The following is a 23464-nucleotide window of genomic DNA, read 5'->3' as shown; positions in this document are numbered from 1 at the left end:
GAGAGAACACATTAGGGATATTAAAGCTGCAAGTACAGCTGAGGATATCTCTATATTGAAAACCATCCCGAAACACTTTAGGTTATATCATAAGTGTAACACTGATGAAATCAAATTCATTGGAATAGATAGAGTTCTTTGTGGCATCAGGGGTGGTGACAGAAAGAAAATCTTGGCCCAACGAGAATGTCGTTGGATCTTTACTTTGAATACCATGTCCCCATCTGGACTTAATGAAAAGCTATCATTTTCACCTTTCTTATAAAAATCAATCCGCGTTATTCAATACACCTCTCTCTCCTATCTGTTTTTAAAGTGTATGTTATGTTTTAAATAATTATTATTATATATATTTTTTACTTATTTGTTTTCTCATACTTTATAGTTGGATACGATTTGATGTCTATTTATATGCCCTACCTATCGATGGACGTGATTTCAACCTTGTATATTTCTATGGGACCGTGTAAGAAATGGAGCGCTTATAAAGGGGAGGAAAAAGAGAAAAATACAGTCACATGTCTGGAAATGCAGAGGAAATATGGGACTATCCCCTTTGGGACCACATATGCTGACATATATTTGAGGGTTGTCCCATGTAATGAGATGTATATGTTTTCTTTTCTTCTTATATGAACTGTGACTGTCTTATTTGCTGTCTTTTTAAGCTCCACTCCCGGTCCCCTATTCTTAAATATTTCATTATACTGGTTTTTGATTGAACAAAGAATAAGTCCTGCCTTTCACCTTTTGCCCACAAGAAAGATGGCCTATTGGATGTGCGCACGCGTAGCGGGCTCCCGCAATACCATTTCCATCTACGGCATCCATATGATGCGACGCGGGAAGTGACGTCACAGGAAATGCATTCCTGACCCGCGCCGTCATCAGGATAGCCGGAAATGGTGTGTGGATACCGGGACCCCGCTTGCGTGCGCCGCTACCAATGGCTGCGGCAAGGAGGGATATATAAAGAGACACGGTGACTACATACACATCACACTGCCCCCCGAGGAAGCCCACCACGCGAAACGCGCGTCGGGGCGCGATCACAGTGGACAGACATGGGTAAGCGTCACTTACATTTATTATTTTTTGAATAAACGCATAAATATACCCATATACTAGTGGCTTTAATTGACATTGGTAGTTATATGTAGCACAGTGGTACCATTATATGAGCCCATGCATGCTTGCACGTTTAATGATGTACACTATTTTTTTCTGTGCTAATTTACATAGAGGATCTCTTTTGCACTGTCTATTTAGCCCCTATGCCCTTCTGTGATCGTCTTTTTCATGTATTTCTCACTTTCATACCTATTTACCTGTATCTTATACTTTTGTAGTGTTTTTTTAATGTATTCTAATAAAATATATACCTTTTAATCTATCTGTTTGCACTCATCGTATTTTCTGGGGTGTACCATTCTTATAGGTCTATATATATTGAAATTAAAGAAGTCAGTGTTCCACCAGAGGGAGACAACGCTTCAGAAAAGCCATTGTAGCAAGCCAAAAAATAAATTTTAAGTGCAGCAGAGTAACCAGCGCACATACCTGTTAGCTCAGGTGAGTTTAAAAGGCTGCAGTTGATAACAAGGGCATTTGCTAAATAGATGGTGTGTGTGCAACAATATACTGAAAAGACAATTATATTGTGCAGCTTATCTCACCACCTGTAGTTAGTTAGTTAGTTAGTTAGTTAGGTAGGGGAAAGCTCCAAAATGCTTGACTAATATGGCTGTTTATCCAAAAGGAAATAAAGGGGGAGAGCTAGATAGATAGCATTGCAGTACAGTACATGGCAATGCAATGCAGAGTTGCTGAAGTTGAGCCAAAATGAGTTTGTCATCTGGCTTCTGCAACTTTTAACATGAAAAATCCAATGAGGAGAAGAAAAGCAAAGCCAAAAAGTCCATCCAAAAATCCGACAAACAAGCAAAAGCAACAAAAAGCATTGAATTCAATTCTTTCTGATTTTAGAAACTGCATTAAAGAATGAGTGCACCGGTCCTGGAAATGCTGCAATACCAGGTCAATGCGTGGAGTGGACAGAGCAAGCTCTTTTTACATCTCCCTGTTGTAAAAATCCATTTAATATATGGTCCCCAGATAGGGGACGTATCAGATATTAAACTGATAAGAACAGATACTACACTTGATCTTAGCCAAAAGGCCGAGAAGCGATAACCAGAATTGGTTTCAAACTACGGAGCCACCCAAGGATCCTGAAAAGTCCATTTGTGGAGATGAGCTCCTGGACTCCCGTTAAGAAGACATGTTGTCAGCCTCTAGATCCCTTACATGCCTGCACTTTTCGGCTTGCTGCTGCCGCAATCCACACGTTTTAGATCTGCATAACTCCACCTATTTTAGCACAGCACCTTCACCCTCTGCTGTTCCCACCCGCCTCAACACCGGTGGTAGGGAGGAGAACCAATTAAGGGGGGGGGGACGAGCAGCTGTCTACACTTAGCAGGAGTGTTGCTGATTACTTACCTCTCCTGCTGCTGCTGGCTGTCCAGCAGCAGACTGAAGGTGGCTGCTGCCGTGCGCAGGTATATAAAGGCTCAGAGCCTATTGTGACACGCGCAGCGTTCCATTGCCACATTCCATCTACTGCAGGCCGGATACCTGGCTGGCTAAACAGCACTGAGAAGCTCACAGAGAACACCATAAGCAACTCTTTAACCGCTTCCCGACCGCCCACTGTAGATAAACGTCCGCGCTGCCTGGGCTCTGTGCAGCGCAGACGTTTAAAAACGGTGAGTGGTCTCGCAGTGCTCAGGACCCCCTGATTAGATCAGGTCCCAGTGATGTTAACCCTTTGCTGTCTTCTATATGCTGCGATCTATAGTGATTGCGGCATATAGGAGACAGCAGGAGGAAAGAGGGTCGTCCACTTACCTCTCCGACGACCCCTTGATTGCTTTCAGGACCTGGCGTTGCTATGGCAGCTGGAGGTCACATGACCGCCTCCAGCTCTGCCATATATGGTGTCCTTTCTGTCTGGCTTCAGCCTGTAGCTGATGCCAGACAGGAGACTGTGAAACAGTCAGTGAAGATCTCATATAATGTAATATATGTCTATTATATTACATGAGATCAGGGATCAGAAAAATAAAAATTAATGTCCCATACAGGGACTAAGTAAAAATGTAAAAAAAAGTAAAAAAAAATGTTTTGAAACTGTTAAAAAAAAATACAAAATAAATAAAAATAAATAAATAAAATATTAAACCGATAAATCCATATAGTTATGCAAAAATAAAAAAAGTACACATATTTGGTATTGCCGCGTCCGAAACAACCCGAGCTATAAAACTGTCACACTAATTAACTCCTTATGTGTACACCGTAATAAAAATAAATAAAAAACGGAGCAAAAAACTATGCTTTTTCCTCATATCGCCAAACAAAAAGTGGAAAAAAATGCGATTAAAAAGCAAAATGGAAATAGAAATGGTACCGCTGAAAACGTCATCTTGTTCCGCAAAAATCAAGCCGCTATACAGCTCCATCAGCCAAAAAATAAAAAAGTTATACCTCTCAGAATAAAGCAATGCAAAAAAAATATTTTTTCTATAAAATTGTTTTATTGTGTAAAAGCGCCAAAACATAAAAAAATATACAGTAAGTGTAGTATCGCTGTAAACGTACTGACCCGAAGAATAACGCTGCCTGATCACTTTTACCACACGCAGAACGGCATAAAAAAAAAACTCAAAAAACAATTCCTGAATTGTTGGTTTTTGTTAATTTTACCTCCCAAAAAAACGGAATAGAAAGCGATCAAAAAATGTCACGTACCCACAAATGGTACCAATAAAAATGTCATCTCGTCCCGCAAAAAACAAGCCATCACATGACTCTGTCGGCCGAAATATGGAAAAATTATAGCTCTCAAAATATGGCGATGCAAAAATTAGATTTTGCAAAAAAAAAGCGTCTCTTAGTGTGTGACAGCTGTCAGTCATAAAAACCCGATATAAATCTGGTATCTCTGTAATCGCACCGACCCGAAGAATAAAGTAATCTAATCAGTTATATCACACTAGGAACGGCGTAAAAAAATAAATAAAACCAATTCTTCACCTGCTACTGATTTGTTTATTATGTCTCCCAAAGATCGCAGTATGGCTCGGCACACATTTATCCTGCGCTCTGCGCTGAGCACTTACGCCAGAGTTTCCATGTAAATCTCTGAAATATGTGATTCAGCCGGAACCCATGACGGAAGATTCCCTGTAATGAGGCAGATATAGGCCACTGTGGATGCCGTCTGGCCTGTGATCCCATGGTGTCATGTGTTTTAGGCGTGCATAAAAGTGCGGTTGGCCACAGTTTTGTGCACTTCTGAAAAAAAGGACACCGCTAAACAGAGGCCAGACGGAGTCCAGAGTAACTCTGCTGCCTCATTACAGTGAATGGATCCCGCAGGGGTTTCATCTGAATTACATCACTTGGAAATTTAGATGGAAACCCCGATGTAAGTGCTCAGCCTAGAGCGCCGGATAAATGTTACGTAAAATGTTCCCAATAAAAGCTTCAACTCAGTCCTCAAAAAAAGCTAGTCCCCACTCAGGTCTGTCATCTGTTAAAAATATAAGGGACTTCGAAGTTACTGGTAGCAGAAAGGCTCTGGAAAAGCGAAATGGCCCTTGCCCCCCAAAAGAAATTCAAAAAATTTTGTGCTCCCAAATCCAAATGCCTATTCTACAATAATTTGTTCTCCAATTGTCAAATAGCACTCCGTCCCCCCCAGATCTCGCCATATGGCTGAGCGGTACGATACAGCCACATATGGGGTATTGACACTTTTAGAAGAAATTGTGTGACACATTTCGGCACCATTTTTACCCATTGCCCTGTGTGAAAATGTAAAATCTGAGGGTAAAATATTTTTTTGTGGTAAAAATATAATTATGCTTTTTTCACTGCCCAATGGTATAAATTTAAAAATTTAAAAATACTCACTACTTCCCTAGATGAATTCCTTGAGAGGTGTAGTTTACAAAATGGGGTCACTTGTGGGGGTTTCTGCTGTTTCTGCATGTCAGCGACTCTTCAAATGTGACACGGTGTCTGCTGCCTATCCCAGCCAACATAGCGCTCCTTTCTCTTCCGAACCCTGCCGTACACCAAAGCAGTGGTTTTCCCCCACATATGGGGTATCGGCGTGTTCAGGAGAAATTGAACAACAAATTTCATGGTGCAATTTATCCTGTTACCCTTATGATAGTACACAATTAGGGAAAGGAGAACATTTTTTGTGGGAAAAATGTGAAAATTTTATTTTTATGGCTCAATATTATAAACTTCTGTGAAGCAGCTGGGGGTGCAAGGTGCTCACCACATATCTAGATAAGTTCCCTAAGGTGTCTAGTTTCCAAAATGGTGTCACTTGTGGGGGGTTTCCACTGTTTAGGCACATCAGGGGCTCCCCAAATGCAACATGGCGTCCGCTAAGTATTCAAACAAATTTTACATTCAAAAAGTCAAATGGCGCTCCTTCCCTTCCGAGCCCTGCCGTGCACCCAAACAGTGGTTTGCCTCCACATATGGGGTATCGGCGTGTTCAGGAGAAATTGCACAACAAATTTCATGGTGCAATTTATCCTATTACCCTTATGATAATGCAAAATTAAGGGATGAAAAACGTTTTTGCGGGAAAAATGTGAAAATGTTATTTTTACAGCTGATTATTATAAACTTCTGTGAAGCACGTTGGGGTTCAAGGTGCTCACCACACATCTAGATAAGTTCCCTAAGGGGTCTAGTTTCCAAAATGGTGTCACTTGTGGGGGGTTTCCAATGTTTAGGAACATCAGGGGCTCTCCAAACGCAACATGGCGTCTGCTAATTATTCAGACAAATTTTACATTCAAAAAGTCAAATGGCGCTCCTTCCCTTCCAAACCCTGCCGTGCGCCCAAACAGTGGTTTTCCCCCACATATGGGGTATCGGCGTGTTCAGGAGAAATTGCACAACAAATTTCATGGTGCAATTTATCCTATTACCATTATGATAATGGAAAATTAAGGGATGAAAAACGTTTTTGTGGGAAAAATGTGAAAATTTTATTTTTACAGCTCAATATTATAAACTTCTGTGAAGCACCTTGGGGTTCAAGGTGCTCACCACACATCTAGATATGTTCCCTAAGGGGTCTAGTTTCCAAAATGGTGTCACTTGTGGGGGGTTTCCACTGTTTAGGAACATCAGGGGCTCTCCAAACGCAACATGGCGTCTGCTAATTATTCAGAAAAATTTTACATTCAAAAAGTCTAATGGCGCTCCTTCCCTTCCGAACCCTGCAGTGCGCCCAAACAGTGGTTTTCCCTCACATATGGGGTATCAGCGTGCTCAAGAGAAATTGCACAAAAAATTTTGGAGTCCATTTTTTCCTGTTACCCCTGTGAAAATAAAAAAAATTTGGTCTAAAGTAACATTTTTGTGAAAAAAGTTAAATGTTAATTTTTTTCTTCCACATTCCAAAAATTCCTGTGAAGCAACTGAAGGGTTAATAAAGTTCTTGAATGTGGTTTTGAGCACCTTGAGGGGTGCAGTTTTTAGAACGGTGTCACTTTTGGGTATTTTCTGTCATAAAGACCCCTCAAAGTGGCTTCAAATATGATGTGGTCCCTAAAAAAATGTTTTTGTAAATTTTGTTGGAAAAATGAGAAATCGCTGGTCAACTTTTAACCCTTATAGCTCCCTAACAAAAAAAAAATTTGGTTCTAAAATTGTGCTGATGTAAAGTTAACATGTGGGAAATGTTATTTATTAACTATTTTGTGTGACATATCTCTCTGATTTAAGGGCATGAAAATTGAAAGTTTGAAAATTGCAAAATTTTCAAAATTTTCGCCAAATTTCCATTTTTTTCAGAAATAAACGCATGTGATATCAAAGAAATTTTACCACTATCATGAAGTACAATATGTCACGAAAAAACAATCTCAGAATCATGGGAATCCGTTGAAGCGTTCCAGAGTAATTGCTTCATAAAGTGACAGTGGTCAGAATTGAAAAAATTGGCCCGGTCACGAAGGCAAAAACAGGCTCTGGTGTGAAGTGGTTAAGTGTTCCCTTTATTTTTGGAGCAGTGTATATAGATACATACAGTGAGTACGGAAAGTATTCAGACTCCTTTAAATTTTTCACTCTTTGTTTCATTGCAGCCATTTGATAAATTCTAAAAAGTTCATTTTTTTTCTCATTAAAGTACACTCTGCACCCCATCTTGACTGAAAAAAACAGCAATGTAGAATTTTTTTGCAAATTTATTAAAAAAGAAAAACTGAAATATCACATGGTCATAAGTATTCAGATCCTTTGCTCAAACACTCATATTTAAGTCACATGCTGTCCATTTCCTTGTGATCCTCCTTGAGATGGTTCTACTCCTTCCATGGAGTCCAAATGTGTTTAATTAAACTGATAGGACTTGATTTGGAAAGGCACACACCTGTCTATATAAGACCCCACAGCTCACAGTGCATGTCAGACCAAATGAGAATCATGAGCTCAAAGGAACTGCCCAAGGAGCTCAGAGACCAAATTGTGGCAAGGCACAGATCTAGCCAAGGTTATAAAAGAATTTCTGCATTACTCAAGGTTCATAAGAGCACAGTGGCCTCCATAATCCTTAAATGGAAGAAGTTTGGGACCACCAGAAGTCTTCCTAGACCTGGCCATCCAGCCAAACTGAGCAATCGTGGGAGAAGAGCCTTGGTGAGAGAGGTAAAGAAGAACCCCAAGATCACTGTGGCTGAGCTCCAGAGATGCAGTAGGGAGATGGTAGAAAGTTCCACAAAGTCAACTATCACTGCAGCCCTCCCCCAGTTGGGCCTCTATGGCAGAGTGGCCAGACGGAAGCCTCTCCTCATATGAAAGCCCGCATAGAGTTTGCTCAAAAACACATGAAGGACTCCCAGACTATGAGAAATAAGATTCTCTGGTCTGATGAGACGAAGACAGAACTTTTTGGTGATAATTCTAAGTGGTATGTGTGGAGAAAACCAGGCACTGCTCATTACCTGCCTAATACAATCCCAACAGTGAAACATGGTGGTGGCAGTTGTTAGAACCCTCCTGTTAGTTTTTTCTATTTTGTGGTCACGTGACCTTCTGCCTATTTATTCCAGCTCCGCCCTTCAGGCTTTGCTGGACTTCAGTGTTACTTTGACTCTTAATCTAGCCAGGTGCTTTGTACCTACTGTATCTCTCTAGTTTGTTTGGTCCTTGGACCACTAAGTACTTTTGTCTGTTTGTCTTCTTCTGCTACTACTTCTGCCAGGAGGTGTCCAATTTTGTCCCAGTCCTTAGTTCTTTTAGGGACCCCTCCCTTTAATCTACAGGTCTGCGTTCAGACTAGCCGTGGACGAAGGCGGGTCTGTCCACAAGGAACAGGTTGCCCGCTGCATCGTAGGGAATCAGCTTAGTCCTATTGTATGGACAGATTTCCTCTCTTTCCTTAGTTCTTGTAGCAGATCATAACAGCAGTATCATGCTATGGGTGTGTTTTTCAGCTGCAGGGACAGGACGACTGGTTGCAATTGAAGGAAACATGAATGCGGCCAAGTACAGAGATATCCTGGATGAAAACCTCTTCCAGAGTGCTCTGCACCTCAGACTTGGCCAAAGGTTCACCTTCCAACAAGACAATGACCCTAAGCACACAGCTAAAATAACAAAGGAGTGGCTTCAGAACAACTATGTGACCATTCTTGACTGGCCCAGCCAGAGCCCTGACCTAAACCCAATTGAGCATCTTTGGAGAGACCTGAAAATGGCTGTCCACCAACGTTTACCATTCATCCTGACGGAACTGGAGAGGATCTGCAAGGAAGAATGGCAGAGGATCCCAAAATGCAGGTGTGAAAAACTTGTTGCATCATTTCCAAGAAGACTCATGGCTGTACTAGCCCAAAAGGGTGCTTCTACTCAATACTGAGCAAAGGGTCTGAATACTTATGCCCGTGTGATATTTCAGTTTTTCTTTTTTATTAAATTTGCAAAAATTTCTACATTTCTGTTTTCTTTCAGACAAGATGGGGTGCAGAGTGGACTTTAATGAGAAAAAAATTAACTTTTTAGAATTTACCAAATGGCTGCAATGAAACAAAGAGTGAAAAATGTAAAGGGGTCTGAATACTTTCCGTACCCAGTGTACATGCATGGAAATAAATGCAGAATTATATTTCTTAATACTGCAGTATCAGATCCTGTCTTGAATTTAACCCCTGTGGTATCCAATGTGAAAATCCACCGGGACTCCCGGTTCAGAAGTTTGCACTTATGATCCCCCCCTCGTGTGGATCTATATACCTTCTCTATCTCCATATATTTAAAGAATGAGGTGTCACCTTTATGAACTCTCGCAAAATGCCTTGATACTGCTGATGTATTTATGGCTCCAAATGAATCGCATCAGAAAGATGTCTTCTGATACGGACTTTCAGCGCACCTGTGGTACAACCCACATAGTGGACCTTACACAAGGTCCATTCTATAAGGTATATAACCCCTGATGAATTACAATTGAGGAAATCATGAATTTTATATTCTCTATCATTACTTAAGGACATAAAACTATCTGTTTTAACCCCGTGTAGACACGCTTTGCACCGATTGGCTCCACATCTGAAGAAACCTTTTGTGCTGAGCCAATTTGGTTGTACAGTATTAGTCTCACTGGTGTATAAGCTAGGAGAAAGGATGGTTCCCAGAGCGGGCGCTTTCCTGGCTACAAAGCGGATGGCATTAGAAAGTAGGTTTTTTAGTTTCTTGCTCTGATATATAATAGGGTTATACTTTTTAATTCTAGATGTAATTTTATTATACTGAGGACTATAGGTGGTAGAAAACGTTATCCTAGTATCCAATGTGTTAATGTTATTTTTCTGTTTATTTCGGAGTATATCTTTCCAATTTATATTGGAGACAATTCTACTCGCTTTTCTTAAAGACCACTCGGGATAGCACCTATTGGATAGTCTGTTACACATTTTTTCTGATTCCTTCTGAAAAGTGATGTTATCTGAACAATTTCGTATTGTTCGTATTAGCTCACCGTAAGGGATATTTCTCTTAATATGAGGCGGATGACAACATTTAGCTGATAGAATAGAATTTGAGGCTGTAGATTTTCTGTGGGGATTGATTTTGACCAATTCTTTCTCCTTGGTAGCCTCAAGTTCGAGATCCAAAAAAGTAATTTTGGATGAATGGTAGAACTAAGTGAATTTAAGATTAAAATTATTGCAGTTGATGTACTGTACAAATTGTACCACCTCCTCCTGTGTGCCCCCCACACCAGGAGGAGGTCATCAATAAATCTACCGTACCACACAATGTGTCCACTATATGTGTTATCATTATGGTAAATGAAAAGCTCCTCCACCTACACATCACTATGTTCGCTAGCGAAGGAGAAAATTTACTGCCCATGCTGACTCCTCTTTTCTGTAAAAAAAAAACTTTTATCAAAGCTAAAATAATTACGCTCCAAGAGGAACTGTACTGCTATGACCAGAAATTCTTTTATTTCTATAGTGTACGAACTGTATGTGTCAAGGTGGTAGGTTAAACATGCTAAAGCAATATGGTGTGGAATTGAGGGGGTATAATGCCACCACATCACAGGACAATCATCCAAAGTTTTTTGGCCATTCAAATTTATCAAAAATGGTCACTATGAATTTTGAATCCCTAATGTAACTCGGAGTTTCCTGAACCAGAGGCTGTAGGTAAAAATCCATCCAGGCACTTAATTTTTCACCATGGGAACCAATCCCCACCACTATGGGTCTTAACCCCTTTACAGCCCAGGGCGTACTAATACGTACAGTACAGACCAAAAGTTTGGACACACCTTCTCATTTAAAGATTTTTCTGTATTTTCATGACTATGAAAATTGTACATTCACACTGAAAGCATCAAAACTATGAATTAACACATGTGGAATTATATAGTTAACAAAAAAGTGTGAAACTGAAAATATGTGAAATCGAAGAAGGAAAATTATATTATCCAAAAGATAATAGTCCTCTTAATATAGATCAGCCTGAACAATGTACGGCCATAGTCAAATTAGACATCCTTACAAAGGGTTTTACTCTAAACATGGGAGATGTCTCAGGTAAGGGTCATGAATGTGAATGTTTATGGTGTTATCAAAAGAATGGAGCACTGGAAGGCGATGTGAAGTATATCCATAAAATACACCCAGAATGTGCAAAGTATGGTGACAGATGGTAGAAAAGGTTTGGATTTGATGATAAACTTAGTTTGATGAAATGTGAAAATTTGGTGGAAGAAATAGGAAAGTGCAGTGAGAAATTAAAAAAGTCTGGACTTACAAGTGCAAATATATGGTTGTGTGAAGCCTGAAAGAGAGAAAATGGCCGACATGCAGAAAAATATTATAAAGACAAAAAGAAGGATAAAAAGGGACTGGTGTTAGTAATACAGGATGGGTGTGATATTGTCCTCACACAGAAAGACTTGAATGAAGAACAGGGTTACAGAGGTAGGGGAGAGGTAGAGGAAGAGGTAGGGGAGTGGGCGACAAAACATCTTGCTGGCATTGCAGGAAGATTGGGCATTTTCTTCGAGAATGCCCTGACAGACAAAAAATAACCCAGATGGCACAAATGCCACAGAATATGCAGTAGTAACTCAGGATAAAGTCCTGATGGCCAAAGCACTCCGAAACACCTATCAGCACAAGCAGCCACCGCAACATACTGACATTACATGAGACCAGTCTTATTGACCTACAAATCCTCAAAGAGATGCAACAAGCATCCCCAAAATCTGAACAAACTACATGGGTAATAAAAGGTGCTATCTTCAAAGATGGCATATATGTATCTGCAGAAAACATATATATATTGCCCAGTAACCTCTTTAGATATGCTGCAGTATTGAGCCATAGCACAGGAGAGATGGTAAAGATCATAAAGTATTTACAGCATGCGACTTTACTAACTACTCAAAGTTTTGTCTCACCTGCTTTCTTGTCCATTATTGAAAACATTGTCTGTCGTAAGTGTTGAAGTAGAATACACCTGAGTGTTATTGTCACCTGGCATGTTATATCTTATACCAAACCTCTTAAGATGCCTGATTGACTCATTTCACAAGTTATTATATAATATTGGCTAAGTGTCTGTATGTCAGTGTTCATGATAGATATTGATTTTTATAGTTGTTGGCTATATGTGTGATAGGCACCGGAGCGCAGGGCCTAGACCCTCCAGTATGCCGGGCATGGGTCGGATACTCTCTGCGGTCCCCTGGTCGCAAGGACGGTGATGGCTGTGCCCGACGCCTGGAGCTGCGGAGTCACATTTTAAGGCGCGCTTGAAGACATCAGGGCTAGGCATCAATCGGATCGTCTGGGGTAGAGCATTCCAGAGAACTGGCGCAGCACGAGAGAAGTCTTGGAGACGAAGGTGCGAGTTTCGGATTATGGGGGATGTTAGTCTTAGGTCATTTGTGGAATGGAGAGCACGTGTAGGACGATAGACTGAGATGAGAGAGTTGATATAAGGTGGTGCAGAACTGTGGAGAGCTTTGTGGGTGAGAGCAATGAGTTTATAGTGGACCCTGTAGCGAATGGGTAACCAGTGTAATGACTGGCACAAGGTGGAGGCATCAGTGAAGCGGCTGGACAGAAATACGACCCTGGCTGCCGCATTCAGGACAGATTGGAGAGGGGAAATTTTGGTAAGAGGGAGACCGATCAGAAGAGAGTTGCAGTAGTCCAGACGAGAGTGAATAAGAGCGACAGTAAGAGTTTTAACAGTTTCAAAAGTGAGAAAAGATCAGATTCTGGAGATGTTTTTAAGATGCAGGTGACAAGAGCGAGTGAGTGATCGGATATAGGGAGTAAAGGAGAGGTTAGTGTCGAATATGACCCCAAGGCTGTGGGCGTGCTGCTTGAGAGTTATGGTTGAACCCTCCAAGGTAATTTCGATGTTAGGTAGAGTTAGGTTAGTAGAGGGGGAAAACACCAGAAGTTCAGTTTTGGAGAGATTCAGTTTAAGATAGAGGGAGGACATTATGTTAGACACAGCAGACAAACAATCCTTGGTATTTTGTATTAGGGTAGGGGTGATGTCAGGGGAAGAAGTGTATAATTGGGTGTCGTCAGCATAGAGATGATACTAGAACCCAAATCACCTAACTCTGGGTTAAGTTGTCTCTCTGTTTCCGGATAAATAGACCCCATGTCATGATACACTCCGGTGGGACAATGTTGACTGTACTGAAGGTTTTGCTCCGATCCTACACCTATTCCAACACATTTGGTTACCTTACTTTCTGTTACCTCAGCGAAAACCCTTCAAGAGAATAGATGTGGAATCAGACTGTACATTAGCAGAATAATTGGCTAAGATAACAACACTCAAATAAGTCTCTACCCCTAATTTTTTCTCAGGAGAACTGCTACCGAAACCTGAGGTTGTGAAACGTGCTGACTGGGTCCTTGTGAAGGTGATAAAGAAGAAACACTGGCACCAGCCTAAGTGGGAAGGTCCTTACCAAGTCCTATTGACCACTCCCACTGCTATCAAAATTGCTGAACGTACATCACGGATACATCTGTCCCACTATTAAAAGGGTTGACGGAAGTCTAGGGAAAGTTAGGCAGGGAACAAACCCAGTCTCCTGAAGCATAAACCCGGCTACAAAGGGGGGTTCTCCAAAAGGGAGAATTCATCTCAAACCGGTGAAGACACCCACTTCCCTTTTCCCGGTGGACGGAGACAGGGTAGGCAGTAGAAGAAAAAAAAGATGTACTAGGGACAGTTATTTTGGGAATCCTACACATGGTTATGGGAAATTGGAAGGTAATAGATCCAGCAGGGTGGGAAAGTCCAGAGGGTTGGAGAGGCTTTGGATTTAATAATTTCAATCTCACTTTTGAAGTAGGGCAGACGGTCACCTTTTTGATGGACTTCTGCCTGTTATATAAAGGACGTGAAGATGGAGAACAAGCTGCCAAACTAACTGGGTCAGAAAAATATGTTTGTGTTATAAACCAAAATAACAGGGGAGTCCGAATGTTTACTAGTTGGTCCCTTGCTGGATGGACAACCAAGACTATGTGTATAAAATTTATGGCCACACAGATTTGAAATCCAGGTTCCTCATTAGGAAAAAATAAACTTCCCGTTGCACAAAAAAGGATGATTGTAGCAAAATTAGTATTAATCTTAAAAAAAACCTAAGATGAGAGACCAAAGGTTATATGGTATTGGATCTGATGCATCAGGAGCAGACCCAATAGGACATTTCTACAAAGAAGTTCAGAATAATACCAAAACACACCCCAAGGAAAGTATGTCAGAAAGAAGCATAATGGAGACCATGGATCCCACAGTTGGGTTCACTAACTTAATCTATGAAGATAAACTAGCTCTAGAGACAATCTATGAGGAGAAAAATGAATGGTTAGAATTGCTTAGATATACTGCAAAAAGCCTTAACAAACTAAACTGTGTAGCTTGAGCAACAGCCAGACCACAGCTAGGTACTGTCCCTTTTCCCCTACATGATCAGGAGGACCCAGAAGGGTTACAGTACATAATTAAACTATATGGAAAACTTCCTGTCCCCTCAGATAAGGAAAGAAAATGCAAAATATTATCACTTTTATTTCCCCCACTTAAAAAAAAACAGATATCCAACAACAGGTGATTGCTTATCCTGGTAACTATACTTGTTTCAGTCTTCCTGGGAACGGACATGGCGAACTCCAGGACGACTTTTGTAGAGAACTAATCAATGTTTCCCACAACACCAACTACTCAGTCATATGGTCAAAACGGACCACCCTGAGAGAAGACATATGGTGGTCATGTGGTGACAAAAGAATACCAGCCAGATTGCCGTATGGTTCTAAAAGGGATTGTGCGGTTATCCAGCTAGTCATGCCCTTCCACCTATTGTCAACAGGAACATGGTCAAAGGTATGTGGTGGGACTAGACAGAAGCGTGACACCATCCCGAGAATCCTTAGATTTTAGTGTATACATAGATGACATTGGAGTTCCCAGAGGAGTGCCCAACGAATACAAGGCTAAGAACCAGGTAGCAGCTGGGTGGGAGTCCATCATATGGTGGGTGACAATAAATAAAAATGTAGACTGGATAAACTACATATACTACAACCAACAGAGATTTGTTAATTACACTCGAGATGCAGCTAAAGGGATAGCTGAGCAGCTAGGACCAACTTCCCTCATGGCTTGGCAGAACAGAATGGCATTAGGCATCCTCTTAGCAGAAAGAGAAGATGTATGTAGTATGTTGGAGGATTTTGTTGCAATTTCATCCCTAATAATCCTACAGCTCCTGATGGTAGCATCACCAATGCCCTTGATGGACTGACTGCCCTATCTAATAAACTGGCTGAGAACTCTGGATATGTTGACAATTTTTCTTCCTGGATTGAAGGATGGTTTGGGAAATGGTCTGGCCAGGTCACTTCCGCGCTGATATCTCTGGCCATTGTGGCCAGTGTACTCCCTGTTTGTGGCTGTTGTGCTATACTGTGCATTAGAGGACTCGCACAAAGACTTATTGACTCTGCCATAACAAAGACTATGTATCGAGGAATGGAGACTATGGAACCTGATGATAATGATTCTGAACATTATACCTTCCCCGAAAATAACCAAGACTCTGAAATCCGATGGGTCCTGTGAAAACCGTAATAAGAAAACAAAAGCCCTGATGTGTACAGAGATGTGATATTAAAATTTACAAAAGGGGGGAATGTTATAATAATTTTTGCAATAACTATATAATGTGTGTATATATATGTGTGTATATATATATATATATATATATATATATATATATATATATACTGTACATACATACATACAGTATATATAGTGTGTCACCCTGGCCTGGATGCCACAAGTGTAATAAAGCTGTGTCTGAGAGCAAGGGGGAGGTTCTCTAGTCAGGGGAACATTAGCATGCAGTACCTCCTGTCTCAGGCCAGTAGGGGGAGCAGGCTGCCCCTATAAAAGCTGGTGCTGGGGGCAGGGTTAGAGAGAACTGGACGACCTGTCTCAGGACTGAGACTTGTCCCAGAGCAGAGCAGGGACAGAAAGTTGTATTGCACCTAAGAGGAAGTGTGGCAGAAAGAGAGCCACAAGCCAGAGACAAGAGGCAAAGTGAGCCTGTCTTGGCAGACAAAGAACACAATTTACCAGACTTTGGTGTCTGAGGCTGGGAGGATTCCACATCCCACAGCAGATAACCAGTCCGCAGGGGACTGTATGTTCCTTGGCCTAAGAAACCTGGGGGCTCTGCCACAACAGAAGGGACCAGTAAAGCCGTACCAGACTGGGAGCAGAAAGGAACCCACGTCGCAGGCCATACAAGCGAGAGTACACGGAAAGCTCGGAAACGTGGGCTGTTACCCTATAAGGAGGAGATAGCCAGAAGGAGCACAGAAAGCACGGTAGGCCTACACCCTCACCCTGACTAGGGCCAATTTCCCAATTGCTCTCAGACATCCAGGTCCCCTCCTAGCCGGGACTGTTTGTGGGTCAGTTTATCTGTTTTAGTAAAGACCCTGGACTGCAACCTGTTGTCTGTGTGCTCCTTGCTCCTCCAGCACTAACGGTACTGGGACGCCCTACACCATCACCCCCATCTTCCATTATACTGCCCTGGGGCCGCACTCTTCACGTGGGGAGTCACACTATCCCAGCTGCATACATCATCAGCCCCAGTGGTCTGCCTTGCAGCGGCGGTTCCTAATAACCGCAATCCACGGGTGGCGTAGTCGGACATCACTTAAAACTTATAAAGGGACTACCACTGGCTTGACCACCCTGAGCCACGGAACCGGGTTGCCACTACTACCCCCATCGTTCCCCTATTGCCCGGATCCGAGTGCCCCACGGCCCAGGGGGCGAGTCAATAGTTTTACTGAAAGGTGGTAGAATGAGTGGAAAGTAGACAGATGTTATCTTTGCGGTCAGAAACAACTGACTCTGAGATGTGTAGAGACACTAATCATTTCTTTGGAAAAACAGGATGCTTAGAATATAATCTATAGTCTGCTGCAAGAATTCATTTTCGTTGACTCTTATCTGATTTTGCATTATACAGTACAGACCAAAAGTTTGGACACACCTTCTCATTTAAAGATTTTTCTGTATTTTCATGACTTTGAAAATTGTACATTCACACTGAAGGCATCAAAACTATCAATTAACGCATGTGGAATTATATACTTAACAAAAAAGTGTGAAACAACTGAAAATATGTCTTATATTCTTGGTTCTTCAAAGTAGCCACCTTTGCTTTGATGACTTCTTTGCACACTCTTGGCATTCTCTTGATGAGCTTCAAGAGGTAGTCACTGGAAATGGTTTTCACTTCACAGGTGTGCCCTGTCAGGTTTAATAAGTGGGATTTCTTGCCTTATAAATGGGGTTGGGACCATCAGTTGTGTTGTGCAGAAGTCTGGTGGATACACAGCTGATAGTCCTACTGAATAGACTGTTAGAATTTGTATTATGGCAAGAAAAAAGCAGCTAAGTAAAGAAAAACGAGTGGCCATCATTACTTTAAGAAATGAAGGTCAGTCAGTCCGAAAAATTGGGCAAACTTTGAAAGTGTCCCCAAGTGCAGTTGCAAAAACCATCAAGCACTTCAAGAAACTGGCTCACATGAGGACCGCCCCAGGAAAGGAAGACCAAGAGTCACCTCTGCTTCTGAGGATAAGTTTATCCATGTCACCAGCCTCAGAAATCGCATGTTAACAGCAGCTCAGATTAGAGACCAGGTCAATGTCACACAGAGTTCTAGCAGCAGACACATCTCTTCAACAACTGTTAAGAGGAGACTTTGTGCAGCAGGCCTTCATGGTAAAATAGCAGCTAGGAAACCACTGCTAAGTACAGGCAACAAGCAGAAGAGACTTGTTTGGGCTAAAGAACACAAGGAATGGACATTAGACCAGTGGAAATCTGTGCTTTGATCTGATGAGTCCAAATTTGAGATCTTTGGTTTCAACCACCGTGTCTTTGTGCGACGCAGAAAAGGTGAACGGATGGACTCTACATGCCTGGTTTCCACCGTGAAGCATGGAGGAGCAGGTGTGATGGTGTGGGGGTGCTTTGCTGGTGATACTGTTGGGGATTTATTCAAAATTGAAGGCATACTGAACCAGCATGGCTACCACAGCATCTTGCAGCGGCATGCTATTCCATCCGGTTTGCATTTAGTTGGACCATCATTTATTTTTCAACAGGACAATGACCCCAAACACACCTCCAGGCTGTGTAAGGGCTATTTGACCAAGAAGGAGAGTGATGGGGTGCTACGCCAAATTACCTGGCCTCCACAGTCACCAGACCTGAACCCAATTGAGATGGTTTGAGGTGAGCTGGACCTCAGAGTGAAGGCAAAAGGGCCAACAAGTGCTAAGCATCTCTGGGAACTCCTTCAAGATTGTTGGAAGACCATTTCCGGTGACTACCTCTTGAAGCTCATCAAGAGAATGCCAAGAGTGTGCAAAGAAGTCATCAAAGCAAAAGGTGGCTACTTTGAAGAACCTAGATTATAAGACATATTTTCAGTTGTTTCACATTTTTTTGTTAACTATATAATTCCACATGTGTTAATTCATAGTTTTGATGCCTTCAGTGTGAATGTACAATTTTCATAGTCATGAAAATACAGAAAAATCTTTAAATGAGAAGGTGTTTCCAAACTTTTGGTTTGTACTGTACGTATTAGTACGCCCTGGCCTGTAAAGGGGTTAAGACCCATAGTGGTGGGGATTGGTTCCCATGGTGAAAAATTAAGTGCCTGGATGGATTTTTACCTACAGCCTCTGGTTCAGGAAACTCCGAGTTACATTAGGGATTCAAAATTCATAGTGACCATTTTTGATAAATTTGAATGGCAAAAAAACTTTGGATGATTGTCCTGTGATGTGGTGGCATTATACCACCTCAATTCCACACCATATTGCTTTAGCATGTTTAGCCTACTACCTTGACACATACAGTTCGTACACTATAGAAATAAAAGAATTTCTGGTCATTATTATTATTATTAATATTATTATTTATTATTATAGCGCCATTTATTCCATGGCGCTTTACATGTGAAAAAGGGGTATAATACAAGAACAATTACAATAATCTTGAACACAATGTGACAGTGACTGGTACAGGAGGAGCGAGGACCCTGCCCGCGAGGGCTCACAATCCACGAGGGATGGGTGAGGATACAGTAGGTGAGGGTAGAGCTGGTACAGTTCCTCTTAGAGCGTAATTATTTTAGCTTTGATAAAAGTTTTTTTTTTACAGAAAAGAGGAGTCAGCATGGGCAGTAAATTTTCTCCTTCGCTAGTGAACATAGTGATGTGTAGGCGGGAGGAGCTTTTCATTTACCATAATGATAACACATATAGTGGACACATTGTGTGGTACGGTAGATTTATTGATGACCTCCTCCTGGTGTGGGGGGGCACACAGGAGGAGGTGGTACAATTTGTACAGTACATCAACTGCAATCATTTTAATCTTAAATTCACTTAGTTCTACCATTCATCCAAAATTACTTTTTTGGATCTCGAACTTGAGGCTACCAAGGAGAAAGAATTGGTCAAAATGAATCCCCACAGAAAATCTACAGCCTCAAATTCTATTCTATCAGCTAAATGTTGTCATCCGCCACATATTAAGAGAAATATCCCTTACGGTGAGCTAATACGAACAATACGAAATTGTTCAGATAACATCACTTTTCAGAAGGAATCAGAAAAAATGTGTAACAGACTATCCAATAGGTGCTATCCCGAGTGGTCTTTAAGAAAAGCGAGTAGAATTGTCTCCAATATAAATCGGAAAGATATACTCCGAAATAAACAGAAAAATAACATTAACACATTGGATACTAGGGTAACGTTTTCTACCACCTATAGTCCTCAGTATAATAAAATTACATCTAGAATTAAAAAGTATAACCCTATTATATATCAGAACAAGAAGCTAAAAAACCTACTTTCTAATGACATCGGCTTTGTAGCCAGGAAAGCGCCCGCTCTGGGAACCATCCTTTCTCCTAGCTTATACACCAGTGAGACTAATACTGTACAACCAAATTGGCTCAGCACAAAAGGTTTCTTCAGATGTGGAGCCAATCGGTGCAAAGCGTGTCTACATGCGGTTAAAACAGATCGTTTTATGTCCTTAAGTAATGATAGAGAATATAAAATTCATGATTTCCTCAATTGTAATTCATCAGGGGTTATATACCTTATAGAATGCACCTTGTGTAAGGTCCACTATGTGGGTTGTACCACAGGTGCGCTGAAAGTCCGTATCAGAAGACATCTTTCTGATGCGATTCATTTGGAAGCCATAAATACATCAGCAGTATCGAGGCATTTTGCGAGAGTTCATAAAGGTGACACCTCATTCTTTAAATATATGGAGATAGAGAAGGTATATAGATCCACACGAGGGGGGGATCATAAGTGCAAACTTCTGTACCGGGAGTCCCGGTGGATTTTCACATTGGATACCACAGGGGTTAAATTCAAGACAGGATCTGATACTGCAGTATTAAGAAATATAATTCTGCATTTATTTCCATGCATGTACAGTGGGTGCGGAAAGTATTCAGACCCCTTTAAATTTTTCACTCTTTGTTTCATTGCAGCCATTTGGTAAATTCTAAAAAGTTAATTTTTTTCTCATTAAAGTACACTCTGCGCCCCATCTTGACTGAAAAAAAAACAGAAATGTAGACATTTTTGCAAATTTAATAAAAAAGAAAAACTGAAATATCACACGGGCATAAGTATTCAGACCCTTTGCTCAGTATTGAGTAGAAGCACCCTTTTGGGCTAGTACAGCCATGAGTCTTCTTGGAAATGATGCAACAAGTTTTTCACACCTGCATTTTGGGATCCTCTGCCATTCTTCCTTGCAGATCCTCTCCAGTTCCGTCAGGATGAATGGTAAACGTTGGTGGACAGCCATTTTCAGGTCTCTCCAAAGATGCTCAATTGGGTTTAGGTCAGGGCTCTGGCTGGGCCAGTCAAGAATGGTCACATAGTTGTTCTGAAGCCACTCCTTTGTTATTTTAGCTGTGTGCTTAGGGTCATTGTCTTGTTGGAAGGTGAACCTTTGGCCAAGTCTGAGGTGAAGAGCACTCTGAAGAGGTTTTCATCCAGGATATCTCATGTTTCCTTCAATTGCAACCAGTCGTCCTGTCGCTGCAGCTGAAAAACACACCCATAGCATGATACTGCTGCTATGATCTGCTACAAGAACTAAGGAAAGAGAGGAAATCTGTCCATACAATAGGACTAAGCTGATTCCCTACGATGCAGCGGGCAACCTGTTCCTTGTGAACAGACCCGCCTTCGTCCGCGGCTAGTCTGAACGCAGACCTATAGATTAAAGGGAGGGGTCCCTAAAAGAACTAAGGACTGGGACAAAATTGGACACCTCCTGGCAGAAGTAGTAGCAGAAGAAGACAAACAGACAAAAGTACTTAGTGGTCCAAGGACCAAACAAACTAGAGAGGTACAATAGGTACACAGCACCTGGCTAGATTAAGAGTCAAAGTAACACTGAAGTCCAGCAAAGCCTGAATGGTGGAGCTGGAATAAATAGACAGAAGGTCACGTGACCACAAAATAGAAAAAACTAACAGGAGGGTTCTAACAACTGCCACCACCATGTTTCACTGTTGGGATTGTATTAGGCAGGTGATGAGCAGTGCCTGGTTTTCTCCACACATACCACTTAGAATTATCACCAAAAAGTTCTATCTTTGTCTCATCAGACCAGAGAATCTTATTTCTCATAGTCTGGGAGTCCTTCATGTGGTTTTGAGCAAACTCTATGTGGGCTTTCATATATCTTGCACTGAGGAGAGGCTTCCGTCTGGCCACTCTGCCATAAAGGCCCAACTGGTGGAGGGCTGCAGTGATAGTTGACTTTGTGGAACTTTCTCCCATCTCCCTACTGCATCTCTGGAGCTCAGCCACAGTGATCTTGGGGTTCTTTTTTACTTCTCTCACCAAGGCTCTTCTCCCACGATTGCTCAGTTTGGCTGGACGGCCAGGTCTAGGAAGACTTCTGGTGGTCCCAAACTTCTTCCATTTAAGGATTATGGAGGCCACTGTGCTCTTATGAACCTTGAGTAATGCAGAAATTCTTTTATAACCTTGGCTAGATGTGTGCCTTGCCACAATTCTGTCTCTGAGCTCCTTGGGCAGTTCCTTTGAGCTCATGATTCTCATTTGGTCTGACATGCACTGTGAGCTGTGGGGTCTTATATAGACAGGTGTGTGCCTTTCCAAATCAAGTCATATCAGTTTAATTAAACACATGTGGACTCCATTGAAGGAGTAGAACCATCTCAAGGAGGATCACAAGGAAATTGACAGCATGTGACTTAAATATGAGTGTCTGAGCAAAGGATCTGAATACTTATGACCATGTGATATTTCAGTTTTTCTTTTTTAATAAATTTGCAAAAAAATTCTACATTGCTGTTTTTTTCAGTCAAGATGGGGTGCAGAGTGTACTTTAATGAGAAAAAAAATGAACTTTTTAGAATTTATCAAATGGCTGCAATGAAACAAAGAGTGAAAAATTTAAAGGAGTCTGAATACTTTCCGTACTCACTGTATCTATCTATATACACTGCTCCAAAAATAAAGGGAACACTTAAAACAACAGAATATAACTCCATGTAAATCAAACTTCTGTGAAATCAAACTGTCCACTTAGGAAGCAACACTGATTGACAATCAATTTCACATGCTGATGTGCAAATGGAATAGACGATAGATGGAAATTATTGGCAATTATCAAGACACCCTCAATAAAGGAGTGGTTCTGCAGGTGGGGACCACAGACCACATCTCAGTACCAATGCTTTCTGGCTGATGTTTTGGTCACTTTTGAATGTTGGTTGTGCTTTCACACTCGTGGTAGCATGAGACAGACTCTACAACCCACAGAAGTTGCTCAGATAGTGCAGCTCATCCAGGATGGCACATCAATGCGAGCTGTGGCAAGAAGGTTGGCTGTGTCCAGAGGCTGGAGGCGCTACCAGGAGACAGGCCAGTACACCAGGAGATGTGGAGGGGGCCGTAGGAGGGCAACAAACCTACAGCAGGACCGCTACCTTCGCCTTTTTGCAAAGAGGAACAGGAGGAGCACTGCCAGAGCCCTGTAAATGACCTCCAGCAGGCCAAAAATGTGCATGTGTCTGCACAAACGGTTAGATACCGACTCCATGAGGGTGGTATGAGGGCCCGACGTCCACAGATAGGGGTTGTGCTCACAGCCCAACACCATGCAGGACGCTTGGCATTTGCCACAGAACACCAGGATTGGCAAAGTCGCCACTCGCGCCGTGTGCTCTTCACAGATGAAA

General features: G+C 41.7%; 1 non-coding gene across 1 annotated transcript; it reads right to left on the bottom strand.

The window, feature by feature from the left end:
• Positions 1–2000: 2000 nt before the first annotated feature.
• Positions 2001–2191, bottom strand: LOC141213644 (U2 spliceosomal RNA). The gene has a single exon (XR_012283066.1). It is a non-coding gene; the product is annotated as a U2 spliceosomal RNA (small nuclear RNA).
• Between the last annotated feature and the right edge of the window lie 21273 nt (positions 2192–23464).

Source organism: Phyllobates terribilis, unplaced genomic scaffold (assembly GCF_046119375.1).
Source record: "Phyllobates terribilis strain yellow unplaced genomic scaffold, ASM4611937v1 Scaffold_200__1_contigs__length_3551848, whole genome shotgun sequence".
Lineage (NCBI taxonomy): Eukaryota > Metazoa > Chordata > Amphibia > Anura > Dendrobatidae > Phyllobates > Phyllobates terribilis.
The sequence above is the reverse complement of the archived record's forward strand: the minus strand, read 5'-3'. Positions and strand labels throughout refer to the sequence as shown.